The 15,297-nt window shown below is 41.1% G+C and overlaps 1 protein-coding gene across 4 annotated transcripts in view; it reads left to right on the plus strand.

Annotated features, from left to right (window-relative positions):
- CDH13 (cadherin 13) overlaps positions 1-15,297 on the plus strand; it is a 1,150,740-nt gene that overhangs the window by 1,033,114 nt on the left and 102,329 nt on the right. The window lies entirely within an intron of this gene.

A 15,297-nucleotide genomic window follows, 5' to 3' on the forward strand; every position in this document is an offset into this window, starting at 1 on the left:
AGTGTCTTCCCACACTCTTTCCTTTTAACAGACAGTGATGTTAGATTTACTGCAGCTTCTGTGTAAAAACTGTCCTCTAGGTACAAAAAACAGGAATCAGACATCTCCTGATGGCATTTTAGTTTCTCCAGTGAGAAGCAGGCTCACGCAACTGAACTTGCTGGCTAATTATTGTCGGAGCATCTCAAGGATAATTCTGCTAAAATGGAAATGACTGCATTTATTAAACACCCTCCAACAGCGAGATGAATAATGTGGTCTAACCCTTGCACCAGGGCTGTTGATTTGGTTGCTTTGGGGATACAGCCAGCAGTTAAATCAGCCAGGCTGACCTGAGAGGAGTTATTTCATTCTGCCACCAATCAGGGGATTTCTATCGAGGCAGCCAACTAGGATTTCTATTCTGAACATTTTTCAAACAGAACTCATCTTGTCCAAAGTCTGTAGTAAACAATCCTGCAGCGGAGACTTCTGCCTACACATTGCATATGTGAGAAAGGTGTTGAGGAAAAATACTGTCCCTACCTTGCAAAATTACCTGTCATTACTCAATATTTTTTTTTGGGGGGGGAGGCTCATTTATCCAGGGAGCAGTAAGAAAGTGTGTCAAACACTGTTATCTGTGAGGATTAAGTTTGACTGCATATAACCGGAAAACTTCGAAATGATGGTGGCTCAAAGAAAATCGAGTTTGGTTGTTTTTCTGCACATAACATAAGTCTCGAGAAGGCAGAGGAATCCAGGGTAGTATGGCAGTTAGGGGTCCAAGCTCCTTTCTGCTCACCAGTGTTCCCACCCCTACCTAGGCTGGTGTCCTCTTCCTCATGGTCTGGTATGGCTGCTAGTGCTCCTGCCTTTGTATCTGCATTCCAAACAGCAGGGTGGGAGAAAGAGGAAGAACAAGGGTGCCACCTATATTTTAAGGAGACTTCCTGGAAGGTGAACACATTTCTACTTAAATCTCCTTGGCCAGAAATTAGTCACAGGGCTACACCTAGCTTGAAGGGATACTGGAAGTGTGGCCTTTTGGTCAGATTTTTGAACTGAGTTTCTTTACCAAGATGGAAAGGAAGAGTGGACGTTGTGAGTGTAACCAGCAATTTCTGTCATGGGCACTTTTGTGGAGTGAGGAGGAGGGAGAAGAAAAAGAGATGGAAAGGAAGGGGAGTGTGATAGTTTTATGTGTCAACCTGGCTAGGCTATAGTACCTGGTTATTCATTTCATTATTTTGTGTAATCAGTTGACTTTAAGTAAAGGAGATTCTTTGAGAATCTGGGTGGGTCTTATCCAAGTACTTGAAAGACTATAAGAACAAAACTGAGGTAGGTTTCCTTGAGGAAGAAGAAATTCTGCCTCAAGACTGGGGCATCAGCTCCCGCCTGAGAGTTTCAAGCCTGCCCTGCATGTTTCAGACTTGCCAGCCCCTGCAATCGCACAAGCCAATTCCTAATATGCGTGTGTATATGTATACACACACACACACACACACACACACACACACACATAACTACACGTGCAGGGAACAAGGAACAAATAAAATAAATTGTTTCCTTGGAAAGTAATAGCTGGTGGTCCCGAGCCTGGAAGAAAGAGCCAAGTGACACAAATTGCTTCTTTCCAAGCATCATTACCATCTTACTTGTCAACAGATGGATGAATTCCCCAGAAACCCTGCTATTCCCAAGCCTTAGTGAAGCTCTTTGCCTCCTGGGAATCAGGTAGCAGACCAAACTAGACAGAGCTTCGCACGAGCCCCTGGAGATGAGCAGTTGTAGAGTGACGATAGTAAAACTGCTCATGTTCACCAAAGTCTTACTTAATTCTCATGACCATCCTGCCACTGAGAAAGGACCAGCCTCCCTTTTTACAGGTAAAGAGAGCAAAACCTTTCTGAGCCTGGGTTTATGGAGGAAAAATATGCAAATGGGATGTACAAAGACAGGTCAATATCGAATGAGGTCTCCTGGAACTTTCACCACTGCTTGGCTCACTCCTGTTTATCCTTCAGCTCTTGGTTTCATCCTCTACTCAACAAAGAGGCACTCCTTGACGTTTAGACTTCCTGCCAAGAGCTTTCCAAACACCCCCTTAGAATAACCCTCATCTTGCTTTACTGTCATTCCTGCCTCCTTGTCCATCTTCCCCACTGGACTTCAGGCTCTGAGAGAGTCACCATGAGGTTCCTCTCCTTTCCTAATGAATCACCAAGGCCTCCTGAGCATCATTTAATTAAGTACTTTAGGCCCAGCACCCAGGCTTTCAAACTTCAACGGCCCCCAAAAACGCTAGAGACCCAAACACATAATCTATCGGCTCTGAAATTTTAATTGATGTTAAAAATATCAAATGCACATACCCTCATGACAACTTTCTCATGTTAAAGTTAAGTTTGCAAAGATGTCCTTTCATTTGCGAACAAGTAGTAATCTCACCTTGTAAGAATTTCTGAGTACCCACCTGAGAAATCATAGCTGATTATGAATGAAAAGTGCCCTGTAGCCAAATTATGTCAAAAATAAAGGTACAAAAAATATTTCAGAAAATTTTACAGGAAAAAAATTCTTTTGCAACTTGCGGTTGTTTTAGCATGTTTGATATAATTTGGGGCAAGACCACCAGGGGGAAAATTCTTAGGGGCTTGAATATCTTAAAACAGTCCAAGCTCAATACTGTGGTTGCCACCTGTATTATTAGCCCTTGATCTTAATTAAATGTGGTTATGACCTCAATAATAGGGTTTGGGAAGAGGTTGTTTCAGTTTTTGTAATGACTTAAGATGTTTTTTTCTCAAATCAACAAATATAGAACCTGGCAAGTGTTCGATAAATGTGTGTGCAATGAACTCACAGCAGCTGGACAGGGTTGTTAACTTGCAAACATTTTTTTGTGCATAAGCAGACATAAGTCATTATTACTTTTTATAAGTCTTCCGACATTGACTCAGTCTCTACCAGGTATGCAAACATCTGCATATGGCATTGCTTTTAAACCTATCAGTCATTGCTTCTCCCAAAACCTTGATCCAAATTGAGCCAATTCTTCAAACACAGTCTGCCTGAATCAGATCCAAATTAGATACTCATCTCTTTGAAAACTGCAACCTGCTTTGCCTTGATTTCCTTGAGGCTCTGTGTTTTTTTGAGACATTTCACTTCTCCCCCTCCTTTAAACTTTAAACTTTCTAGCTCTATGGTAGAATTCATTCATGAATCCAAACTGGTAAAGAATGCAGGATGGAATAATGAGATTCAGCCCCAAAATATTTGTTAAAATAACCAGTTTCAGTTTTTGCCAGCCTTCCTAGGATTCATTAAGTCCTTTTCTTTAATACCTTCTTTAATCTAATGTTATTGCTCATTCAAAGGAAATCACAAAAAGTAATGGGAAATCTAGCAAAACTCATCTGCTAGGAGATATTTAGTTGTGTATCTTCCAGGATCTTTATAAGAAGAAAGCAAAAATCAATTATCTTGGAAAGGTGGATTTTTGTCATCACTGGCATTTGCAGAGACATAGGGCTTTAAAATGTATAAAAGTGTACCATCTATTGAGAAGAAAAAGGGGGGGTTTCAAGCTCTATGACCAGAACTTCGTAATTTCAAAACCAGATTTAAGAGTTTAATTAGAAGTGACTCCCACCTTTAAATTTTAATCAGAAGCTAAAAAACAAATAGTAGCATTTCTACCTGGGGAAATTAAGAGAAGAGTCTCTGTCTACTTAAATATATTATTAGCCCTTGATCTTAATTAAATGTGGTTATGACCTCAATAACAGTGTTTGGGAAGAGGTTGTTTCAGTTTTTGTAATGACTTAAGATTTTTTTTCTCAAATCAACAAATACAGAGCTTGCAAATGCGGTACCTTGTAATTTTTAATTAAAGTGATGTTCTTCCATTTGGAGTTTATGGGGGCAATATATTTTATTCTCTATTGTGCTATGATATCTTTAATTATTTAGGCAAATATATCAGCTCAACCCACTCTTATTTTTAACACTCAGATTTTCTGTTACGAAGACGGCAGGGAGAAATAAAGGTCTATCTAATAAATTAAACAACTGAATTTTTAAAGGTTTAATACCATCAGTGGCTAAAAATAGAGTTCTGGCTTTTATAATAATCCAGATATGGGAGACTTTCTTTATTAACTTCAATTAGAGGTGTCAGATTTGATTGATATGAAACAACGATCATTTGGATAAATACTTGAAAGCTTATTTTACAAATCAACCACCTCTTTAAAATGTCAATAGAGTTGCTCTAAATTTGCCAGGGGCCAGATTTACATTATTGAAAACATGGTTTCGAACTGGCTGTATATGACTATAATTATGATGGTCTTTCTTGTAAGCCTGAGAAATTAATTACAAGAACAACCATAGAAAATATTGGCAAATGTTAATATTGTTTCTTACCTGATGTTTTCTAAGCTATTAAATCTGCATAGCTCTTTTTTATTTTAATAAAGGCATTTGAGATAACTGAGGATTGCTACAGAACTACCTGTATACTGATGATTTAGAAAACCACACATTTCAGTTCTGCAACAGAAGTCAGTTGGATAGAGAAAAAAGGTCATGTATTTTATTATGTTTTTATTATATCAGTTGGTCTTGAAGCAGCAGCCCCAGTCAGCCCGGGAACACATGTCCAGGTCTCACGGAGGGCTTAGCCTGGCATTCGTGCTATCACGGGTAACGAAGCTGCAGGCAGTGAGTGGAGTAACTAATTCAGGAAATGTGTTTCATCATCTGCACCCGTTGGCTTCAAAACGAATCTCAATGCTTGTCTTTTCAAGTTGTGAGACTTTCAACCAAAGTTCTCCATATGTTTAATTGGGGGGGTTCCTTATATATTGTAACAGCGTTGGTGGGACTTTCCTTATAGAACAAGTCCTTAGACAAGCTTAGCTTGAAACAAGTCTTGGATCCCTGTGCATGGGCGGCTTAGGTGAAATGGGGGAGTGTTGGCTCTGGGTTTGCACTGGGACTGCAATGGCTTAGCCCATCTCTTCATTCATTGCTTCATTCATTCAACAAATATTTAATGAGCACCTACAACATGCTGGGTGCCTTTAGAGGCATAAGGGACATGTTAGTAATGAAAACCATTATGAGTATCTGTCGTTGTGGAGATTACATTCCAGCAGAGAAGAGAGAAAACAAACGAATAAAATAAATAGCGTAGAACTTCCAGGGAAGATGGCAGATAGGGAGCTCCAGGACTCACTCCTTCTTCCAAAACAGCTAATAAATAGACAGGAACTGTCTGAAACAACTGTTCTGGGGCTCCAGAGGCTAGAAGACCACTGTGCAGATGGAGGGAAGAATGGGAGGAGGCTGAGAAAGGGCGGTAGGGAACTGTGAGGAGCTTGCTGGGCAGCGGCTGCCTGGACCCATCTCCCTCTCAGGGCAGCTTCCTTGCGATCCAGCCTCTGGCTAACTGCTCCTATCAGGAAGGGACATGAAAATCCTCCTCCTTAAGAATGGAAGGTTGGGAGAGAGGCTGAGAAGAAGGGTCTGCAGCCAGTTACTTATCATGGCTTTTGGTTAGTGAATTCGGATGGCTGGGTCCCAGCTCTCAACTACTGTTTCAAGTCACCCCCAGAGAAAAGCAGTGGCAGCCACTGTTGCGACCCTGCCCCCAACAGGGCAGAGGCCAGGCAGGATTAAAGACACAGTGCCTCCTTGGGGCTCTGGGGAATAGTTTGCTGAAGGGTAGCCATCTGCTGGAAAGGCCAGGAAAACAGAGCTTTGGGGAGCCATCAGAAGACTCTTTGATGTCGTTCCTGACCCTCTCCCCATGGCATTTTGGAGGGTCTTTGCTCCCTTTGTGGGTCCCTGCCCTGTTGTAGCTGGGAAATACTGACCTGGGAAGGTCCTCTCTGGGGTGCTCCTCCTCCCAGAATGTACCCTCCAGGCAAAAGCAGCTAGGGACAAAAAGGGAATGTAAGAAAAATCTATAGAGGCAATATGAAAATAAACAGAATAGATCAAGATTCCCAGAGAAGGAATAGTGGGAAGGAGGCTTTCTCCTAGGGGTGAAACAATTGCACAAATAGCACAATCTTAAAAATTATACCACATACCCAAGTCAAAAACAAAATGAAGAAGAACTGAAAAAATCTGATCAATTAAACATGGGCTATTCTAATGATCTAAAATAAGTTGAATTAAGTGTCAAAGAAGAAAAGCCATAATACAAAGCCAATTAACTGTAAGACCCTAAGCAAGAGAGAGAAACTGACCTGCAGAGTAAATTATCAAGACAACCAGATGCCTAGGTATAAACAAAAATTACAAGCCTAAGAAATGGGGAGATATGGCCCAGTCACAGGAAAGAATTAAAACTTCAGAGGAATTTCAGAATTTGTAACTAATCAAAGATGTTCAAGCAAATTTCCTAAATCATTTCAAGGAGATTAAGGAAAACGGTTAAAGAGAGAAAGTATATTTGAAGACATTGTGTGAGCATAAAGAAGAATTTGAAAGTATAAAAAGAAACAAAATAGAAATTATGGTAATAAAAGGCACAATCAAAGAGATTAAAATACACTAGCAGCAGACAACAGCAGATTTGAGCAGGCAGAAGAAAGCATCAGTGAACTAGAAGACAGGACAATTGAAATCTCACAGACATGGAAACAGATCAAGAATGAAAAAAAAAAGCAGATTCTCAAGAAATTGAATGACAGCATAAGGCACGTAAACATGCATCATGGGTATCCCAAACAGAAATCCTGAAAGCAGCAAGAAAACAGTAATTCATCACAAACAAGGGTACCACTATAAGACTCAGTCCCAATTTCTCATCAGAAACCATGAAGGTGAAAAGGCAGGGGTATTTAAGTGACTGAAAGAGAAAAACTGCCAGCAATGAAATCTTTGGCAAAATTGTCCCTCAGAAATGAGGGAGAGTTTAAAACATTCACAGATAGACTGACACTGAGAGACTTCATCAACAAGAGACCTGTCCTGCAAGAAATGCTAAAGGGAGGTCTGCTGGCTGAAAATTAAAAAGACAAGAGGAGAGAGACTTGGAGGAAAGAAATGAAGATTATCAGTAAAGTTAAATAAAAGGGTAAAAAAGAGCGACAAAAAAAGATATGGCAAAAAAAAATAAAGTTGTTAAGTACTTAATGTACTTAATTTACGGTACTTAATGAATCTGAGTAGTTAATGAATGTTAATGGGTTAAACCCCTCAATCAGAAGACACAGATTGATAGAATGGATTAAAAAAAAAAGTTCAATCCAAACTATATGCTATCTGCAAAAGACTCATCTTAGACCCAAATCACAGATAAATTGAAAGTGACTGGTTGGAAAAAGATATTCTATGATAAAAAAAAAGAGCTGAGTTAGGTACACTAATATCAGACAAAATATACTTTAAATACAAAACTGTTGTAAGAGGCAAAGAAAGGTACTATGTATTAATAAAAAGGACAATCGACCAAGAAGAAATAATAATCAAAAATATTTATGTACTGTTTTAGTTTGTTAAAGCTTCTGGAAGGCAATATACCAGAAATGGAACAGCTTTTACAAATGGAATTAGTTAACCTGCACGTTTACAGTTCTAAGGCCATAGAAATGTCCAAACTAAGGCATCCAGAGAAAGATACCTAACTCCAAAGAAAGGGCCAATGACATTCAGAATTTCTCTCTCAGCTGGGAAGGTGCATGGCCATGTCTCCTAGCTTTTTCTCTTCATTTCATAAGGCTTTCCCTGGGAGTGTTTTACTTCTACATTTCCAAAGGTCTCTGGCTATGTGGGCTCTGTTGGCACTAAAGCTCTTTCCAAAATGGTTCTCTCTTAAAGGATTCTAGTAAGCAGCCCCACTTTGAATGGGTGAAGACACATCTCCATGGAAACCATCTAATCAAAAGTTACCACCCACAACTGGGTGTGTCACATCTCTATGGAAACAATCAGAAATATCCCACCTAGCAATATTGAACAAGAAATAAAGAACATGACTTTTCTGGGGTACATGATATGTACCAAACCATGCTGTCTCAGAATATATGAGGCAAATACTGGCAAAACTGAAGGGAGAAATAGATATCTCTACAATAACAGGTGGAGACTTCAATATATCACTCTCACCAATAGATAAAACATCTAGACAGAGGATCAGTGAGGAAAAAGAACTTGAACAACATGATAAATGAACTATACATATATATATAACATACATATGTTCAGACACATACAGAACACTGCACCCAAAAACAGCAGGATATACATTCTTCTCAAGAGCCCATGGATCATTCTCCAGGATATATCATATATTGGGTCACAAAACAAGTCTCAATACATTTTAAAAGATTGAAATTATACAAAGCACTTTTTTGTCTTAATGGAATGAAGCTGGAAATCAGTAACAGTTGGAAAACTGGAAAACTCACACTATCAGTGGGTCAAAGACTAAATTACAAGAGGAATCAGTAAATATCTCAAAACAAATGAAAGCAAGAACATAACATATCAAAACTTATGGGATGCAGTGCTGAGAGGGAAATTTATGCCACTAAATGCCTACATTCAAAAGAAGAAAGAGCTAAAATCAAAGACCCAACTACACACTTGGAGGACCTAGAAAAAGAACAGCAAACTAAGCCCAAAGCAAGCAGAAGGACAGAAATAAAAATTAGAGCAGAAATGTAATTGTGGGGGAAAAAGGCAAAAGATAGAATTAACAAAAACAAAAGTTGATTCCTTGAGAAGATCAGTGTCATGGTCAAGTTCATGTGTCAACTTGGCCAGGTGGTGGTGCATGATTTTCTGGTTGGCAAGTGCTGACCCATTGCTATGAGGACATTTCATGGACTTAAATCATGATCACATTGGCTGCATCCACAGCTGGTTGCATTTGTAATCAGCTAAGGGGAGTGCCTTTTGCAGCAAGTGATACTTGCTTAATCTAATCACTGGAAGGCTTTTAAGGAGGATTCAGAAGAGACAGTCACTCTATCTGCTTCAGCCAGCCAGCTTCTCCTGAGAGTTGAGGATCTTCACTGGAGTTACCAGCTTGTGGCCTACCCTACAGACCTTCGACCCTTACATCTCCATGGTTGCCCAGCCAGCTTCTCCTGAGAATTCATTGAGGATCGTAATTGGAGCTGCCAGCTTGCAGCCTGCCCTACAGACCTTGGACTCTACATCCCCATGGTTACATAAGACACTTTTATGAATTTTATATTTACAGATATCTTTTGCTGATTCTGTTTTTCTAGAGCACCCTAGCTAATACAATCAATAAAATTGACATGCCCTTAGCTAGACTGACAAAGAAAAAGAAATAAAAGATGCAAATAAATAAAATCAGAAATGAGAGGGGTGACATTACTACTGACCCCACAGAAATAGAATGGGTTATAAGAGGATACTATAAACAACTGTATGCCAACAAATTAGACAACTTAGATGAAATGGACAATTTCCTAGCAAGACATGAACAACTGGCACTAAGTCTAGAAGAGATAGGAGACCTCAATAGACCAATTACATGTAAAAGAAAAGATTGAATCAATCAAAAACCTCCCAACAAAAAAAAACCCAGGACTAGATGGCCTCACAGGTAATTTCTACCAATCATTACAAGAATAATTAATTCTGCTCAAACTCTTTCAAAATATTGCAGAGGAAAGAGCATACCTCACTCATTCTATGAGGCCAACATCACCCTCATACCAAAACCAGGTAAAGATACTACAAGAAAAGAAAATTATAGACCAATTTCTTCAATAAATATAGATGTAAAAATCCTCAAACAAAATACTTGCAAATCGAATCCAACAGCACATTAAAATAACCATACACTATGATCAGGTGGGTTTATCCCAGATATGTAAGCTTAGTTGAACACAAGGAAATCAGTTACTATTCGCCACCACAATAACAGAACAAATAAAAAGAAACAACATGATCATCTCAATTGACACAGAAAAGTCATTTGACAAACTCCAGCATCCTTTCATGATAACACTTTGAAAAGTAGAAACAGATGGAAACTTCACTTTGAAAAATAGAAATAGATGGAAACTTCCTCAAAATGATAAATGGCATATAGCAAAAAAAAACCCACAACTAACATCGTACTCAATGGTGAAAGACTAACTGCTTTGCCTCTAAGATCTAGAACAAGACAAGGATGTCTAGTACAATGTTGAATAACATGTGTGATGATGTTGCATGACATTGTGTGATGATGTTGAATGACATTGGGTGACAATGTTGAATGACATTGTACTAGAAGTTCAAACTAGAGCAGTTAGGCAAGAAAAAGAAAAAAGCATTCAAATTGGAAAAAAAGTATTTGCAGGTGACATGATCCAACATATAGAAAATACCTAAAAATCTACAACAAAGCTACTAGAGCCAATAAACAAATTCAGCCAAGTGGGGAGATACAAGATCAACACGCAAAATTCAGTAGTGCTTCTATATACTAGTAATGAGAAATTTGAGGAAGAAATCAAGGAAAAAATTCCATTTACAATAGCAATTAAAAGAATCAAATACCTAGGAATAAATTTAACCAAGGATATAATGGAGCTACACACAGAAAACTGCAAAACATTGCTAAATGAAATAAAACCTGAGTAAATGGAAGGACATTCTTTATTCTTGGTTTGGAAGCCTAAATAGTGTTAATATGTCAATACCACCCAAATTGATTTACAAATTCAAAATGATACCAATCAAAATTACAACAAGCTGTTTTGCAGAAATGGAAAAGCTAATTATCAAATTTATTTGGAAGGGTAAGGGGACCAAAATAGCCAAAAACTACTTGAAGTAGAAGAATAAAATGGGAAGACTCACACATCCTGACTTTAAAGCTGATTCCAAAGGTACAGTGGTCAAAACAGCATAGTATTGGCATGAAGATGGATATATTGAACAATGGAATCAAATTGAGAGTTCAGAAATAGACCTTCAGATCAATGGTCAGTTGATATTTGAGAAGTCCACTCAACTGGAAAAGAACGGTCTCTTCAACAACTGGTGCTGGGAGAACTGGATTTTCATATGCAAAAGAATGAAAGAGGACCCTTATCTCATACCATATACAAAACTTTATTCAAAATAGATCAAAGACCTAAGTATATGGACCAGGACCATGAAACTCTTAGAAAAAAATGTATGGAGGCATCTTCAAGATCTTGTGATTGGCAATGGTTTCTTAGACTTTACACCCAAAGCACAAGCAGTAAAAGATAAAAGGGACATCCTCAAAATGAAAAACATTTGTACATCAAAAGATTTCATCAAAACAGTGAAAAAAAACTACTATATAAGAGAAACTATTTGGAAACTACATATCCAATAAGGGTTTATATCCGGAATAAATAAATAATACAACTCAACAACAAAAAGATAAACACCCAATTTAAAAATGGATGAAAAACATAGACAAACTTACAGTATATACTTATATGCTTTCAGAAGAACTGATAGCAGGGACTCAAACAGCCATTTGCATGCTGATATTCTTGGTGCATTATTCACAAATGCCAAAATGTTGAAGTAACCCAAATGTCCACCGATTGATGAATGGATAAAGAAAATGTGGTACACAGTAGAATGGAATATTATTCAGCTGTAAACTGCAAATGAAGTCTTGATGCCTGTGACAAGATGGATGAACCTTGAGGACATTATGCTGAGTGAAATAAGTCAGACACAAAAGAACAAATACTGTATGATCTCACTGATATGATGTAATTATAATAAGCAAACTCATAGTGTTAGAATCTAGAATTTAGGTCACTAGAGGATAGACTGGAGGCAGAGAATGGAAAGTGGATGCTTAATTTTCACAGAATTTCTATTTAGGTTGCTTGTAAAGGTGTAAACAGTAGATGGTGGTGATGGTAGCACATTATTGTGTAATTAACAATATTGAATTATGTAGGTGAATGTGATTGAGGGGAAGTTTTGGGTCGTGTATCTTACTAGAATGAAAATGAGAAGATAAAACACTGGGTTATATAACAGAGATTCCCATTGTGAATGATAGGCTGGAGTTAATGGTACTTGTTCTCTCATGAATTATAATAAACTATGAGTCTAATACAAGGTGTTAATATGATGGTAGTAAATGAGAAAAATAAACCTACTGTGAACTGTGGCCTCTAATAAATAGTACTATTTTAATACTCTTTCATCAATTGTAATGAAAGGACCACATTAATGCAAAGGGCCAGCAATGGGAGGTGTGTGGGAATATACCGTGTACTTTTACATGACTTTTTGGTAAACACACTCTTAGGTAAGTCTTCTCTAATTAAAAATAGCAATTAATAGAAAAATAATGCTAAGTGAAGGAAACCAGACACAATGCACTACATGTCAGATTATTCTATTTATATAAAATATAAATAAATCTACGGGGTGGTTATGTAGGGCAGGGGAGGACAGACGGATTAAGAGGTGACTACTAAAGGAATGTGAGGTTGTAGTTTTTTCTGGAGTGATGAAATGTTCTATAATGGATTGTAGTGATGACTGCACAATTCTGTGATTATACTAAAAGCCACTGATTGTACACTTTGGATGGATTGCTTGTTATATGAGTTTATCTCAATAAAACTGCTTTAAAAAATAAACAGCATATTAGCTAGGAGTAAAGCAAAGAGAGTGGGCGTCTGTCACTCAAGCCTCACTGAGAACATGACATTAACGTGCAGAACTGAAGGAAGGAGGAACTGAGCTGTGCAGGTGCCTAGGGACGAGGAGTCCAAGCAGAGGGAATAAGTGCAAAGGACCTGAGGCCGGCTTTGCTGGGGTGTGAGCCCCCAGGAGGAGGCCTGAGTGCCTGGCGGAGGTGAAGATGAGGCCAGAGGTGGGGAGGGGGAGGCTTGTACAGAATGAGGAGGAAGCACCTGAGTGCTGTTGAACACTCCTGGCGGTTTGGGAAGGGGTTAGGGGATGGGAGACAGGCAGAAGCAAGAAGCCTCCAGCAACCCAGGTAGGAGGGGAACAGGGCTCAGACGTAGGTGGTAGCAGGGGAGGCGGTAAGAAGCAGGCAGGTGTTAGACAGGTTTTGAAGGTAATGATGAGACATGGATTTGCTAACCAATGAGAGAACGAGAAGTGAAGGCTGATGCGAGGTTTCTGTCCTAAGCAATTGAAAGAAGAGAGCGGATGCTTACGAGATAGGATAGCTCCCGTGAGCTCACTGGAGAAGCAGGAGGGGGATATCAGGGTCCTGGTTGGGAACATGCTGCATTTGAGATGGAAATAGGGAGCAGCTGCCTGGGTGTGAGGGGGGTCTGGGCTGGTGGTAAAGGTCCAAGGTCGTCAACATTCAGCTGGAATTGAAAGCCCCAAATTCCACTCTGACCCCTGAAGAGGGGAGAGAAGGGAGAAAGGAAAGGATGAAAGCTAGGATACTCTAACATGGGGAGCAGGGCAGCCATGCTGGCCCGGATCTACCTGAGGTCCGGCTCCCTGAGAGCAGCCAGGTCTGCACAGTGAGAGAATGCACCTGACTCCAAAGTAGCCAGACTCCGCAGCAGCAGGGGCAGGCAGGGCGGGGGCCAGCACAGAGCAGAGGCTCCGCCGGGACTTGCCCAGCCCTTGTATGTCCAGCTCCTCCTCCCCACCCCGGTCAAAGTCGGCCGCATTCCCATATCTGCCCTGACGGGCTCATCGTTCTGATGCAGCAGCTGGTGCTCGCTTTGTGCTGGACGCTGCTCCCCGGGCCTTATACCCACAGTCGCATCCAACTCCCAGCGACCCTGAGGTCAGGCTGGGGTGGCCCACTGTACAGGTGAGGAGAATGAGGCTCGGGGAGATTCAGTGTCTTGCCCAAGGTCACACAGATTCGCATGCAGGAAATCTGGCCCCAGAGCCAAAAGCCTTCACCTGTCTGTCCCCTGCCCCTCGACAGCGGAACAGCAGGGGGGCTCAGTTCTCAATGTGCAGCTACAAACAGACCCGTTGCTTTAGTCTTTTGGATTCATATTGCTCAGAATAAAATTATGCATTCCATTGCTGTTTTTAGTTGCTAGTCTGCGAACCTATGACATCCCAAGCTGGTAACGTTGGCCGTAGATAACCAGCAAACCATCTGTGGCCAAGTGGGCAGGGGTGGGGTAGGAGTTGGGGGAGAGGAGGGTGGCGAGCCAGGCCGCCCAGACCCATGGCTGCACGCAGCCCCGAAGGGACTTCCGGGCACCTCCCCCGCCCCCACCCCTGCCGCGCAGGGGCTCTTGAATTATAAGGTCCTTATCGTGTCCACCTGCCGCAGGTGATGCCAGATGTTTCTCAGCGGCAGCCTGTGTCCTGGCTTTGGCCCATTCAGTTCCCTCATGCCCACCTCCCTGTGTTCTCCTCTGCCGGGCTGAATTCTGGAGAGCAATGCTCCCTCTTGGTTTCCTAATTTTGCAAAACATCAGACTTGAAAGTGCATTGTCCCCGTGGAAGGTGTGCCGTCCCCATGGAAGGTGAGCTGTTCCTATGGAACCCAAGGAAATGGATTTTGACTTTTCAGTCCACCAGAGATGCCACTTGGCTCTGTGGGCCAAGAGAAGTGCCACAGCTCTGGGGCTCTGACTGCCAGCTCGAGTGCCAGACTTCCTGAGCTCCAGCCCCCACGCACCCATCTTCCAGACATTCAGCAAATAACACCAAGACTCCCAGCTGCTCTGTCACGTAAACATCTGGTTGAATGTTTGAAGTGAGGTGAAGCAAAGGACACCATTGCCTCTAAGCAAAAAGGATCTTATAATTCAAAACTTTTATCCCCAGTCCATTACCTGCTGTAGTCATGGTTGCAAAGGACAGAAACCAACTTCAGCTATATTAAGTGGAATAAGAATACTGAGAATCACAGAATGGACAGGACCCTGGAGGACCCAGCTGGGGAAATGGGTGGCCACCAACAGAACTCAACAGGGGAGGCAAGGGGGGCCACCTCCCAGGACAGGACAGGAGCAGTCCCGTTCCAGTGTGATGCTTCCCATGCCATGACATGCCCTCCCACCCTTCCAGTGAGCGACGTGGGTGACTTCACGTGTCTGGGTTCCACTCTGACTCAGAGCTCTTTGAGGAAGGGCCTGAGTTCCATTTACTGTTCCCTCCCTGGCACCTGGCCCAGCGCCTGCCCACAGCAGGTCCTCAGTCGGTGTTGACTAAATGCATTGGGCACAGCCCTGAAACACGGGGGTTGTGAAAAGTGCCTGCCCTTGGCACCTAAAGAAGATTGTGATAAATCCCAATTCGGTGCCCATGGCCGTCCAAAGACCCTCCTGAGATTTACGCAAGTTCAGCACAGCAGAG

The sequence above is a fragment of the Tamandua tetradactyla genome, chromosome 16 (genome assembly GCF_023851605.1).
Source record: "Tamandua tetradactyla isolate mTamTet1 chromosome 16, mTamTet1.pri, whole genome shotgun sequence".
Taxonomy (NCBI): domain Eukaryota; kingdom Metazoa; phylum Chordata; class Mammalia; order Pilosa; family Myrmecophagidae; genus Tamandua; species Tamandua tetradactyla.